Here is a 15,767-nt window from a genome sequence, read left to right on the forward strand (position 1 = left end):
GACAACAAAAATTTGGCTTCCCTTACAATTTTGCTCGTTCATTATCGCACACGGTTCATCTCGGTCACTTCCGGAAACAATGTGCGCTGAGCCTATTGTGTGTTGCATTATAATTGGCCGGAACCCCAGCCACGGGGATCGCGCGTGTGCATCGTTGGATGCGCCACGATCGAATGGCAATCCATGTCCCGCACATCACACATGTGCACCTGTAGCTGGATTGGATTTATATGCGCTAAATGCCTAGAAAATGCACATAACACCCTAAATATGGTAAATGAGCCCGAAAAATGCCAAATTTGAACACGGTGATTTGCAGGGTTTATGTTCATCGTAGAAAAAAACTCCAGGGCAACGAACGAAAAAAATTTGGATTCCCTTTCAATCTTGAGGATTTCCCTCTCGAAAGCATGGAACTTCCTCGGTGATGGTTCAGTTTATGAAGGGCGTGCATGACGACATAAGCATAACCTTCTGAAATTTTTACTAGTGCATGGTGAGGTCATACCATGACACCATGCCAGGTGTCACGTTTTTTAAGTCTTTATTTTATTTTTTCTATAGTTGAAAACCCAACAAACAAACATTTGTGGTTGACTATTGTCACACATTTCATCGAAATATCTGTCCATTCCTTGTAAAAGGCATGAGAATTTACTAAATGGCACGAGCATGGTTTTATAGACCGTTCTTGTGGACCCTTTCATGCATCGATTGTTTCAACTTGAATTATGCACATTAATGCCTAGGAAATGCACATAATCCCCTAAATATGGCAAATGAACCCGGAAGAGTGCCAAATTTGAACACGATGATTTACAGGTTGTATGTTCATCGTAGAAAAAACTCATGGACAAAGGACAGAGGAAATTTGGACCCACCTTCAATCTTGGTGATTTCCCCCTTCAAACCATGAAATTTCCTAGGTGATGGTTCGATTTATGAAAGGCGCGCTTCACGACATAAGGAAAACATTCTCCAATTTTTACCAGGGTATGGTGAGGCCATACCATGGCACCATGCCACGCGTCATGTTTTCCATCCATGTGTTTCATTTTTTGTATAGTTGTTAACCGAGTAAACGACGCGTTTATGGTTGACTATTGCCACGCATTTCCTTGAAATATATGTCCGTTCCTTGTAAAAGAGATGAGAATGTACTAAATAACACGAGCATGGTTTTCCAATCTGTTCTTGTGCACCTTTTAATGCACCGATTGTTTGAATTTGAATTACATCCATTAATGCCTAGAAAATGCACATAATCGCCTAAATATGGTAAATGAGCCCGAGAAAATGTCAAATTTGAACACATTGCATTTGAGGTGGTATGTTGATCGTTGGAAAAAAACTGAATGACAAACTAGGACGGAAATTTGGATTCCCCTTCCATCTTGTGTATTTTCCCTATCGAAAGCATGGAACTTCCTCGGTGATGGTTCGATTTATGAAGGGCATGCATGACGAGATAAGCCAAACCTTCTCTATTTTTTACCAGGGCATGGTGAGGTCATAGCATGCCACCATGACAGGCATCATGTTTTGTAAGCAGTTATTTCATTTTTTTTCTATAGTTGAAAACCCAACAAACAAACAGTTATGCTTGACTATTGCCACACATTTCAACGAAATATCTATCCATTATTCCTTGAAAAGGCATGAGAATTTACTAAATCACACGAGCATGGTTTTCCAGGCCATTCTTGTGGACCCTTTCATGCACCGATTGTTTGAACTTGAATTATGTGCATTAATGCCTAGGAAATCCACATAATCCCCTAAATATGGCAAATGAACCCGGAAAAGTGCCAAATTTGAACATGGTGATTTGCAGGTTGTATGTTCATCATAGAAAAAACTCGTGGACAAAGGAAATTTGGATCCCCCTTCAATCTTGGTGATTTCCCCCTCGAAACCATGAAACCCTCAGTGATGGTTCGTTTTATGAAAGACGTGCATGATGACATTTTTACGAAGGCACGGTGATGTCATACCATGGCACCACACCAGGCGTCATGTGTTTTCCAAGCATGTATTTCATTTTTGTATAGTTGTTAACCTAGTAAATGACGCGTTTATGGTTGACTATTGCCACACATTTCCTTGAAATGTCTGCCCATTCCTTGTAAAAGGCATGAGAATGTACTAAATAGCAAGAGCATGGTTTTCCAGACCATTCTTGTGCACCCTTTCATGCACCGATTGTTTGAATTTTAATTATGTGCATTAATGGCTACAAGATGCACATAATCCCCTAAATATTGTAAATGATCCCAGAAAAGTGTTAAATTTGAACACGGTGATTAGAAGGGTTTATGTTCATCATAGAAAAAACTCATGGATGAAGGACAAAGGAAATTTGGATTCCCATTCAATCTCGGTGAATTACTATCGCACACGATTCATCTCCGTCGCCTCTGCGAACTGTGTGTGTTCACTCACACATGCAAAAGGAAAAGAAAACCCTCGCCCACTTCATCCCCACTCACTCGTCGCGGAATCCTCCACAACTCTGCACCCTAAGCTCGACAGCTGTTGGCGGCGGGCGTAGGTCGCACTCCAAACGGCACCGGATTTTTCCTCCACCGCTTTCCGCCGCCTATCTGCACCGACAATCTAGACTCTGGTCGACTGGGGTTTTCTATGGGATTGGTCTAGGGATTTTTCTTATGGAGAAGGTAATCAACTTAATAAGCGAAATATTCACTCATCTCTTATTGCGGTCCGTCCGTCGCTGTTAATCAACAAGTGGAAATCACTATGGAATCATTTTTGTTCTAGCTGATTCGTGGGTGTTCATTCATGTGTCCACAGTGCAAGCACAAATCGGGCAACTGTGGTCATGGCCAGTCAGAAACGAAGTTCTATCTCACCATTTCGGATGACCTCAGGGAGCGCTCGGTATGTTCAATCTCAACATACCACGGTCGGCATGGCCTAAATTTGTGGACATATATCGTTTGTTGCTACATTATCTATATATTTGCATCAAATATTTGTTACATTATCTATTTTTAATTCTATATTTTTGTAGTTCGCTTTCATCTCTCTCTATATATATGGACCCGTTCTATCAGTTACTCCCATATTTGCATTGTGCTCTGTTATTTCAATATATCTAATTTACGATCTTAATTTTCATTTCAAGTAGTACATCCCTTGCTTTGCAAGAACAGGAGTAGAAGGAAATCTTGGGATTTACTTTGCTGATGACTCCCAGGATGTCATATTGACAACGCAACATGGATTTACAATGACGGTTAGCGTAAAACTTGATAAAGATGTTCACTCCTATTTTAATGCGGAACTTTGGAGAAAAATGTCTAAGTGTAATGAACTGAAAGCTGGCAATAAAATTCTAGTGCGTGCACCACAGCCTGGTCTAATTAACATGGATCTTTACTTCCCCAACGTCATAGGCCGATCAAAATCTGATCGAGGTTAGTGTCCTTTCAACTTTCTCCTTGCTATCATATTACTATTTAAGAAACCAATTTATCACTATTTAAGCAACCAATTGTGATATCATATTCTTACTCCATTCCTACGCAGTAACAAATTATATTTACCAATTTATGTGCACTAAATATTCTTCTGCCATGTTCTGAATAAATAATACCTTTCCACCTTTTAAGCAGGATATGTTGGATTCATAGTGAAGAATTTGTATGTTACTAAGCGTACCAAATTTCACTGGAAGGACTTGAAGCATGTCATAAACTTTGTTTATAATCTGACAGAGATAGCACAATGTATGAACGCCGGATTTTGGATGGGATTAATTAGACCTATGGTGCACACACTAAACAAGACCAATTGTGTGCACAAAACGCTGGTAAAAAGTCTTATTTTAATGTTTATGCTCATAAACTATATATATCTTCAATGATATGTTATAATTGTTTTTATTCTACATGTCAACAGAAATTGCCCCCTCTAGCAATTCCTGGATCGATTTCCCGGCGTGGTCGAATTACACTTGTGCCTGCTAATAACGCCAAAGTGATTGCAGGGTACTGCATTTCCCACAGAAATGGAACCATTCAAATTAACAAGTTCTCGCTTCTCGTGGCAATGCATCCATATTGGAAAATTGGAGACATTGTTCTACTCATGATCTACCAAGGCACAGGAGGGCTCTTCCTTTTCGTTGACGAGATGCCGAGTCGCCGTGATCAAGCTGCTTCTAGTGGATAGCCGTGGTTGTTGGCCCTCAGCCTCTTAAAATGTGCTAGTTGTTACTATATATGTTAAGTATATAGATATGGACCATATGGTTGTTGGCCCTTAGCCTCTTAAAATGTTGTAACACCCACATTGTGGGTATATCTGCCCCGTGTCGGGGCACGACTTAGAGGCATAGCCGCATGGTAGGTCTGTCGCAAGAGGGGTAATCTTTACACATCCCATGTACTGAATAAGGAAGGGATAAAGAGTCGGCTTACAATCGCCACTTCACACAATACATAAATAAACATACATCATCCAAGGTACAATCAAAGGTCCGACTATGGAACTAAAATAAAGAAAGACAACCCCAAATGCTAGATCCCCGGTCGTCCCAACTGGGCTCCCTACTGATCATCAGGAAAGGAAACATAATAGCGACCCAAGTCTTCGTCAAACTCCCACTTGAGTTCGGTGGCGTCCCCTACACTGGCATGATCGGCACCTGCATCTGTTTGGAAGTATCTGTGAGTCATGAGGACTCAGCAATCTCACACCCGCGAGATCAAGACTATTTAAGCTTAAGGGTAGGAAAGGGTAGTGAGGTGGAGCTGCAGCAAAGCACTAAGCATATATGGTGGCTAACATACGCAAAAGAGAGCTAGAAGAGAAGCAAAGCACGATCGAGAAGCTATAAGTGATCAAGAAGTGATCTTGAAACTACTTATGTTCAAGCATAACAAAAGACCGTGTTCTCTTCCTGGACTCCGCCGAAAAGAGACCATCATAGCTACACACGCGGTTGATTCATTTTAATTAAGTTAAGTGTCAAGTTCTCTAGAACCGGATATTAACAAATTCCCATCTTCCCAGAAGCGCAGGCATGGCTTCCGAAAATTCAAAACCCTGCAAGGGTGTCCAAACTTAGCCCATCACAAGCTCTCACGGTCAACGAAGGATATTCCTTCTCCCAGGAAGACCCGATCATACTCGGAATCCCGGTTACAAGACATTTCGACAATGGTAAAACAAGACCAGCAAAGCCGCCCGAATGTGCCCACAAATCCCGATAGGAGTTGCACATATCTCATTCTCAGGACACACCGGATAAGCAATCCGTACAACTAAAACCAACCCTCAAGTTTCCCCGAGGTGGCGCTGCAAGGGGCTCTAGTTTGGACCAACACTCAGAGTAGCACTGGCCCGGGGGTTTAAAATAAAGATGAGCCTTGAGTCCACGGAACCCAAGGTAAAAAGTCTTAGGTGGCAAAAGGTAAAACCAAGGTTGGGCATTGCTGGAGGAGTTTTATTCAAAGCGAACTGTCAAGGGGTTCCCATAACACCCAACCGCGTAAGGAACGCAAAATCAAGGAACATAGCACCGGTATGACGGAAACTAGGGCGGCAAGAGTGGAACAAAACACCAGGCATAAGGCCGAGCCTTCCACCCGTTACCAAGTATATTGATGCATTAAAGTAAATAAGAGATAATAATGATATCCCAACAATCTCCATGTTCCAACAAGGAACAAACTTCAACTTCACCTGCAACAAGCAACACTATAAGAGGGGCTGAGCAAAGCGGTAACATAGCCAAACAACGGTTTGCTAGGAAAGGTGGGTTAGAGGCTTGACATGGTAATATGGGAGGCAATGATATAGCAAGTGGTAGGTAGCGTGGCATAGCAATAGAGCGAACAACTAGCAAGCAAAGATAGAAGTGATTTTGAGGGTATGGTCATCTTGCCTGCAAAGTTCTCAGAGTTGTCGAAAGCTTGATGCTCGTTAGCATACTCAGCAGATTCCTTGATCAAGTACTCGTCTCCCAGCTCTACCCAAAGCAAGAACACATGCAAAGGACCAACAATCAATCACGATGCAATGCACAAGCAACATGATGCAAAACATGGCATGATATGCAATGCATATGCGTGCTTTGGAAGGGAAATATTGAACAAGGCACTTGGAAAATCAAGTATCCCACTTGAAAGATGAGATGATTTTGGTTGAAATCGATATAAAGATCACCGGAAACGGATGCACGGTTTGCAAATGGCAAGCAAAACAAGAATGGCACAATTCTGAAATTAACAGCACGATGCCAACTAGAATGCAACAAGGAACTAAGCTACTGCACTCCAGCATAACAACAAAGTATATGGTAGTGATGTACTCCACATTCTTGACAAAACATGAACACTAAGCTATGGCTAAATCACACAAGAGCAGGTTCAAACAAGCATGGCGAAAGTGCAAGAGATATCAGCTTCACTAACTTGGTGAAAATACTAATATGCCAGAAATAACATCAGGAAGCCATGTTCAGAGCTAGCAAACAACATGCTACAGGAATATATCGTAATAAACAAAGGCCTAGCATGATTATACTTAATTCATAGAACAAAAGTCACAGAATATATGATGGCACCCATGTAAACATAGCAAATTTTATTAACGGTTTCAGAGTTAGCAGAAATCAAAGCATGGCATAAACAGAATTATGGAAGCAACTTTGCGAGCTCAAATCACTCACCACAAAGCATTGCATGAAAAAACAAGCATAGCATCAGCAAGATTACATGTTCAAGAAGCTAACCATGGCAAGAGGAAGTTCATAGCATGCATGGATCACTAACAACAACCATGGCAAAATTGATTAACATGTAAACAATCTGCCAGGAATATTTTATAGCAAAAGTAGAGCAAGATTAAGACATGCTAGGTCACTCCATAATTCTAAACATGGGCATTGATGTATAGAGCATATCCACATGTTCAAATCATCCTTACTGAAGATACTCAAAACAAGCATGGATCTCACTGTAGCATCATATTTACATGGCATAAAAATAACAGCAGAACAAGGACTTGGCAAAATCCTAAGTTCCTGAAAACAGCAATATCACAAAGGCTACTTTGCATGCTTGTGCTAGTCACCACATAGATAAAAAAAATACATGGAAAGCATCCCTGTAAACATGGCATGACATAGTTCAAATTACAAGTAGAGCTCATGCCCATATGAAGCACACATCAAATGTGACAAAAATGACAAATCACCATAATCTGATGAGTAGCAGCAGTAAACATTTTATAGCACTCTTGCATAAATGATTAGGGCATCAAGATAGACTCAAACGAGCATGCTACAATGGTATGAAATGAGGATAATCTCGCAATGAACATTTTGATATATCATATGCATGAAACGGAGCTACGGTCATGGAGATATGAGGTACAGAACAAGGGCATAAAATGTTAGGGACTTGGAAGAAATCAACCTCTCAGAAAAACAGATCTAGGGTTGACCGACACAGTTTTCGAGGAGAGCGGTGGATCTCGGTGGATCCGGGAAGGAGAGGACCGGCGATGGAAGAGGGGGGTCGCCGGAGTGCGCGGGTGCTCGCCGGCGGCGACGTTGGCGTGGAGGCGGGCGGCGGACGCTACGGCAGGGCACGGCGACGAGGTCGCGTGGGAGGAGTGCGGTGGCGGGGCGTGGCCGGCATGGTCGTCGTGGTGGCGGCGCGGGCCTCAGGCACGGTCGCCGGCGAAGGAGACATGCGCGGTGGTGCGGCGAGGTACGGGCGGCGGTCGGCGGTGAACTCGGGTGGCAGGGCTTGCGGGAGTGGCGCGGGCTCGGATGGTCCGATAATGGTCGGGCGGGCCGGCGACGGAGGTGGGTGGCGCGGTAATGGTCGGGCGGCGGCGGCGGACGCGTCCGGCTTCGCCCGGACGTGTCTGGCGGCGCGAGGAGAGGGAGAGCTAGGGTTTCGTCCGCGAATTTTCGGAGCGATGCACATATTTATAGCTAGGAGGAGGTAGGAGTGTCTGAATGGAGTGTAGTTTTTGCCCACACGATCATGATCCAACGACGGAGGACATGGGAGTGGTTTGGATGCTTAATTGGGCCGTTTTGGAGGGATGTTGGGCTGCAACACACACGAGGCTTTCGCGGTTTCCCGGTTAACCGCTAGAGTATAAAACGGACTCCAAATGCAACGAAATTTGACAGGCGGTCTACCGATGGTGTACCAAGGGCACTTGGCAAATCTCGGCCCATTCCGAGAATGTTTAACACCCATTCATGAAAAGAGACAAGAGGGGTGCGCCGGTGCACGTAGGAGTGTCGGATTGCAAAAAGGACAACGGGGAAAATGCTTGGATGCATGAGACGAACACGAATGCAAATGCGATGCACATGATGACATGATATGAAATGCATGACATGAACAAAATGCAAAACGAATACGAAAACCCAACCACGAAGGGAATCTCATAACTTAAAGTAGAAAATGGCAAGAGTCGGAGTTACAAATATGGCAAGTTACATCTGGGGTGTTACAACACTCCACCACTATGAAATAATCTCGTCCCGAGATCTAGGACTGAAAGAACTATGGATATTCGGAACGGAGGTGGTCCTCGCGTTCCCAGGTGGCTTCTCAGTCGGAATGGTGTGACCACTTCACTTTCAGGAATTTGATAGACTTGTTGCGAGTCTTGCCCTTAGTTTCTTCAAGAATAGCAACGGGATGCTCATGATAAGACATGAATTATTGGAGATGAAACTCTTAAAAGTTGATGGTGTGCTCAGGAGTCTTGATGCACTTGCGAAGTTGTGACACGTGAAACACATCGTGCACGTTTGTGAAGTTGGACAGAAGCTCAAGTTGATAGGCAAGGTCACCTCTTTTGCCAATGATCTTGAAAGGACCCACGTATCTAGGGGAAGCTTCCCTTTGATATCGAAGCGACGAGTGCCTTTCATTGGAGAGACGCGGAGGTAGGCATGGTCTCCAATCTCGAAAGCCAAGTCATAGTGCTTGCTATCATAGTAACTCTTCTGGCGCAATTGCGCGGCTTTGAGATTTTCGCGGATGACTTTGCACATTTCTTCAGCTTCTGTGATTAAGTCATTGCCAAGAAGATGGCGTTCACCGTTCTCTAACCAATTAAGAGGACTACGGCACTTTCTGCCATAGAGAATTACGAATGGGGCCTTGCCCGAACTCGGCATATGGAAGACAATCTTCCCACTTCATACCGAAGGAAATGACACAAGCCCTGAGCATATCTTCAAGGATTTGGTTGACTCGCTCAACTTGGCCACTAGTTTGAGGATGGAAGGCTATGCTGAAGTGAATGTTGGTGCCCATGGCCTTCTGGAAGGAGTCCCAGAACTTAGAAGTGGAGATGCTTCCATGATCTGAAGATATCAATTGCGGAATGACGTGCAAAGAGAAAATCCTGGAGGTGTATAGCTCTACCAACTGAGCTGCTGTCATAGATTCTTTGATTGGAAGGAAATGAGCCACTTTACTAAGATTGTCGATGACAACAAAGATAGCATCATTTCCATGTTTGGACTTGGGTAATCCAGTCACGAAGTCCATCTCGATATCATCAAACTTCCATTCTGGAATAGCAAGAGGTTGGATGAGACCAGCTGGCCATTGGTGTTCTGCTTTCACCCTTCTGCAGACATCACATTCATTCACGAATTGAGCAATTTCTCACTTCATTTGAGTCCACCAATACGACTGCTTGAGGTCATGGTACATCTTAGTACTTCCAGGATGAATGGATAGAAGGGAATTGTGCGCATCATTCATAATGACTTTCCTCGGATCACCTTTAGGAACCACAATTCGATCCTCGAAGAAAAGAGTGTCTTTGTCATCAATGCGATAGCACTTGTACTTGGGTTGGCTCTTGGCAATCCCATTTTTCACCTTCTTCACCATGGAATCAAGAAGTTGTGCCTCACAAATTTGATCTTCCAAATTAGGAGAGACTATGAAGTTGGCAAGAAAGCCTTGAGGAACAACTTGGATATTTAGTTTGCGCAAAGATTCACAAAGGTCCGGTTGGAAGGGCTTGAGAATTAAGCTGTTGCAGTAAGCCTTCCTGCTCAAAGCACCTGCAATGACATTGGCCTTACCTAGAGTATATCCTATACTCAGATTGTATTCTTGAATCATTTCGACCCGACGAGTCTGCCTGAGGTAGAGGTTGGGTTGAGTGAAGATGTACTTGAGGCTCTTATGACCAGTGAAGATGTCAACTTTCCTTCCCAACAAGAGATGTCTCCATGTTAATAATGCATGTACAACTGCCACCAACTCAAGGTCATGAGTGGGGTAGTTCCTTTCATTGGGATTCAACTGGCGAGAGGTATAAGCCACAACTTTCTTCTCTTGCATTAACACAGCAACGAGACCTTGCAAGGAGGCATCACAGAAAACTTCAAATGGCTTGGATTCATCTGGAGGAGTCAAGACAGGAGCTGTGACTAGCTTCTCTCTGAGGGTGTTGAAAGCAAGGTCACACTCAGGTGTCCAGACATACTTGACATGCTTCCGAAGGAGGTTGGAAAGAGGCTTTGCAATCTTAGAGAAATTCTCAACGAATCTTTGACAATAGCTTTCTAGCCCAAGAAAACTGCGGAGCTACTTGACATTCTGAGGCGGTTCCTGTCGTGGGTTTGTCACAACAGATGTCCTTGTGAAAGGACTTAGTCGTGGAGCCATCGCTATGGGTTAGCTTTAAGGGGTTAAACCGGACAAGGGGACACGGGGAATTTTATACTAGTTCGGCCCCTTCGAGAAAGGTAAAAGCCTACGTCTATTTGTGATTGGTATTGCTAGGGTTTCGAAGGCCAGGGAGCGAATCCTCTTTATCTAGCTCTCGAGTTGTTGTCCCTGAACCACTGTCGGGTCGTCCCTTTATATACATAGGTTGACGCCCGCCGGTTTACAGAGTCCCGAAGCCGTATCATAAACGTATCCAGTCCGGTCTCTATCCTTCCTATCTTACAATAGAAGTTACATGACTAAGCCGATTTACAATTACAGGCTTTAACCCGCCTTCGGGCCTTGGGCCTCCATGAAGCGCCATCATCCTTGCATCTTTGCGGGCTTCTAATCTTCAAGGAGTCAACCCGGCTACATAAGGCCGGTTTACCTCCAGTAGTAATATCCCCAACATTAGGCCCCAGATTGGTTTGAACTCGTTCATGTCAATCTTCTATAGTTAAAAAAATTCTTCCATCATATCTTCACCTCGATCTTGTAAACCGTCGTGACGTCATACTTCAAGATTATGATAAACCGTCCTTACGTCATCCATCCGTTGATGTCGAAGATTACCTTCATTTAATATGTCTTCAGCCATCGAGGCGACACCCTTATTAACTTATCCATTTTTAGGCTCCTCGATTCCCGCACTTGCCGTTTCATCTCTTCACCTTATAAATAGGGACAATGGACCCCTATTCTTTTCTTTCTGCTACCCATTCATCTCTTCTTCTTCCTCTCGACGACCTCGCACCCGAGCGGCACCGTCATCTTCAAACTCCGCCTCTACTTCGTCGTTGGCCACTGCATCAACCTGTTCGCACCAGAGTTCCACAACACCCTTCCGCTTCTTCCGTCGTCGAAGTAAGTCTTTTCCCCTTTCTTTCTTAGATCCATTAGGGTTTCCTTGTTCTTCACTCTTCCTGAGGTTCATCAGAGCTTTCAGTGTTGCTCTTTCATGGCCTTTAGGTGAATACTTCGTATCTGACGTACTCCTTGCCGTAGCTAACCTTCCATTGTCACCACAAACCCTTATGGGCAAAGAACTGATCTAGTCCTTCATAAGTTGCTTCGGTTCTGCACCCCTTCTAGATCCAATTATTTTTTCTTTTCTATCTTATCTTAGATCCGAAAATTTCATATGTCACTGTGAGATCTGTTTCTATGTCCCTGTGAGATATGTTTCTCCTTACACCAACATAGGCGGTTTAACCTTGTATAAGAAGTCTATGCCATTAGCCATCTGATAAACCGGAGGAGCATTTTACCTTCATAATTATGCTCTGGTTTAACAGTGTCTAAGTAATCATGTGCTAGTATTACCTTTTTCCGTTATTGCATTAGTCTCTGGTTTACACCATTTCACATATCAGTATGTTTCTTACTCCCTTGTCTCTTGCATATAATCATGCGTAATTTATAAACCGGCCTTTCATTTTCAGCTTGTTTGTTTCGCAATGGCCAAACAATTCACTGCTTGCTACTGGGCTCGTTCCCGGGTTACTAAGACTCAGTTGAATGAGATGGTTACCATCGGCTCCCTGCCTAAGAAAACTGAAATCCAATGGCGAGTTCCAGGAACAGAAAATCCTCAAACCCCCAGGCAGGGCGAGGTGGTGGTCTTTGTTGATCATATAGGCCGTGGCTTCAAACCTCCTGGGTCAGAGTTTTATCGAGATGTACTTGCCAGCTTCCAACTTCATCCGCAAGATATTGGTCCCAACTCAGTTTCCAATTTATGCAACTTCCAGGTCTTTTGTGAAGTATATTTACAAGAAGAACCAACTGCAGAACTGTTCCTGGATTTCTTTCACTTAAACCGGCGCACAGAGTTTGTAAATGGCCCGAACACAGAACTTGGTGGTGTCTCGATTCAAAAGCGGAAAGATGTTGAATTTCCTCATGCCAAACATCATAGCCACCCAAAGGAATGGAACCAAACTTGGTTTTATTGTATAGACACTTCGCCTGAAGATGAAAATCCCCTCCCCGGCTTTCGTGATCACAGACTATCCAATACTCACCCAATCCCACAACGTCTGAGCTCTTCAGAAAGGGCGAAATACGCTCCTCAACTCACCAAACTCCGGGCTTTTATGGCGAACGGTTTAACAGGCATGGACTTTGTACGCTGTTGGATATCCTGGAGTATCTTGCCGCTAAGCCGGCGTCCCAGTTTAATGTGTGAATATACCAGCGAGGTTGACGACCCTCAATGCCATTGCAACATCCAACTATTTGAGGAAGAAATCATTGAAGGTGTAAAAAAGATTCTAAATGAATCAGAACTGATCTGCAGTCAAACCGGTCTGAGTCCCTTCTATGCCAAGAACAAACCACCTGCTGTAAGCATTATACTTCCTCTTCATCTCTAATATCTTTAACTTATGCAACCTGTAACCCTTCTTCTTTATATGTAGGGTGATGACCCCTTCTGGAAACGGAAAACCGTAGAGAAAGCGGCAAAGCCGACTGGAGACAAAGCGGTCAAGCCATCACGCCCAAAGACCAAGCTGTAAAACGGACATCAAAACGGAAAACGGCTGACCGGATTAATATGGAGCTTGATGATGATACTGATGATCCAGAAGTTGAGGTAGAACTTGACTCACTTGGCTCTCTTTTCATGCATCTCATTAACAATGATCTTCCTCGGGAGGACGCAGAAGCTAGTCAAGCTAATGACGTAGAGGTAATTACCCATTCCTCCGGTTCAGACTCTATGCCAACCCAAAAAACTCGCCAAGCAGTGCGGAAAGTAAGCTTTTCTCATCCTCTTGCTCACTTGGATCCAACATTTATTTTGAAGACTCAGCAGCATGAAGCTCGCCGGACAACCCGGCACAGTGGCCAACAGGTCGATTCAGCCGGTTTACCTGATACTCCGGTTCGGAAGCGCCGGTCTGGGGTCTCTCCTACTTCTGACCATTCTTACCCCAAGGCAGGTTATTTCAGACAGCCTCTTAATCCGTCCGATTCAAATTATCAGGTGACACCTCCTTCATCTTCTGGTGAATCGACAGCAACTCAACTCCCCCCTTTTAAAACTGTGGCCGGGTGAGTTGTAAAAACCTTTCCTTTCAATGCTCCATAAATCCTTTGAATAGGATGTTAATCCTCTTCTATTCTGTTTGCAGGGCCAAAGCCAGACCCAGCAAGAAAGCTCGGGTCACCAATCCGCTAGAAGACCCTATCGCCGAAGAAGAAGAACCAAGAGGTGAACCAGAACAGACTTGTGAACCGGAAGGCCCTCATCCTGAAGCTACTTTTGATGATCCACCCCTTGAAGGCCAACATACCAATGAACCAACAGATGCTGAGCCTGCCGCACCCGATACTGAACTGGCAGAACCAAACCGGGCTAGTCCGGTGAAAGACACTGAAATTCCAGTATCATCAACCAAAAATCCTGAAGGCCAAGGTGATGATGTTATTATTACTAGAATGGGCCACAGCTCTCCTGGCCATCCCGTCATTTTGGCTCAGCACAGTGCCAAAGAAGAGCAAGCTGCCCGGGATAAAGGTAAATGGGGCAGTGGCTTATCAAGCTATGCTCATCTTAACGCTGATGAGCTTCATTCTGGCTTCTTGAACCGTCTGCACTCAAACCAGAATTATGAAGCCGGTTTGGTGAACTTGATGAAAGAACGATATGAGGTAAATTCCTGTCCCCTTGTTGATTAATTTACAACTGAATTACTATCCCAAGTAGCCCCCAAGGGCCGTTTATATGATTATTAATCATAAACTGGGTCTTTGTGACACTTTACACTTCTCATCTTTGATCCTTGCAATGGCAGGTGTCTAATAAGAGATAAAACTCATCTTGAAATAATTAGATAATGTTCTGCAGCATAGCCCCCAAAGGCCGGTTTAACTTAGAAGGTTAATCCGGGTTTGAATCTGCACATCCGCTTAAGAATCGACGCACATTAGCCCCCAAGTGTCAAGGATAATGCTTGCATTCTTCTAGAGACTTGTATCAAATGTAGCACTTTAAAGCAAATAGGCATTAGCCCCCAAGTATGAAGTGTATAACTTGTTATATGCTTTATACTTAGCACATATATATGTTGTTTGTTGAATATACCTTCAATGTTGCAGGCTGAACTAAAAAGCAAAGATGCCGGAAATTCTGACTTGCAAGAAAATGTGAAGTCACAACAAGCCGAGGCTGCAAAAGCCAAAGAGGAGCTGATCCAGGCCCTGGCCGTAATGGAAAAGATGAAAGAATCCTTCAACCAAGAGCATGCTGAATGGGAAACCGAGAAATCCGGTTTAACCAAAAGAGTTGTAGACGCCGAGGCAGCCCTGAAGCCAGTGGTTGAAGAACTAGCCGGTTTGAAACGCCAAATCAATGCTATGACCTCTGCTATCTTTGGTAAGTGAGAGAGTCCTGGATTAGGGGGTGTTCGGGCAGCCGGACTAGACCTTCAGCCGGACTCCTGGACTATGAAGATACAAGATTGAAGACTTCGTCCCGTGTCCGGATGGGACTTTCCTTGGCGTGGAAGGCAAGCTTGGCGATGCGGATATTCAAGATCTCCTACCATTGTAACCAACTCTATGTAACCCTAACCCTATCCGGTGTCTATATAAACCGGAGGGTTGTAGTCCGTAGGCAATCAACTCCATATACAACTATCATACCATAGGCTAGCTTCTAGGGTTTAGCCTCCTTGATCTCGTGGTAGATCTACTCTTGTACTACCCATATCATCAATATTAATCAAGCAGGACGTAGGGTTTTACCTCCATCAAGAGGGCCCGAACCTGGGTAAAACATCGTGTTCCCTGCCTCCTGTTACCATCCAGCCTAGACGCACAGTTCGGGACCCACTACCCGAGATCCGCCGGTTTTGACACCGACATTGGTGCTTTCATTGAGAGTTCCTCTGTGTCGTCGCCTTTAGGCCCGATGGCTCCTTTGATCATCAATAACGATACGGTCCAGGGTGAGACTTTTCTCCCCGGACAGATCTTCGTCTTCGGCGGCTTCGCTCTGCGGGCCAATTCGATCGGCCA

Source organism: Triticum dicoccoides, chromosome 6A (assembly GCF_002162155.2).
Source record: "Triticum dicoccoides isolate Atlit2015 ecotype Zavitan chromosome 6A, WEW_v2.0, whole genome shotgun sequence".
Taxonomy (NCBI): domain Eukaryota; kingdom Viridiplantae; phylum Streptophyta; class Magnoliopsida; order Poales; family Poaceae; genus Triticum; species Triticum dicoccoides.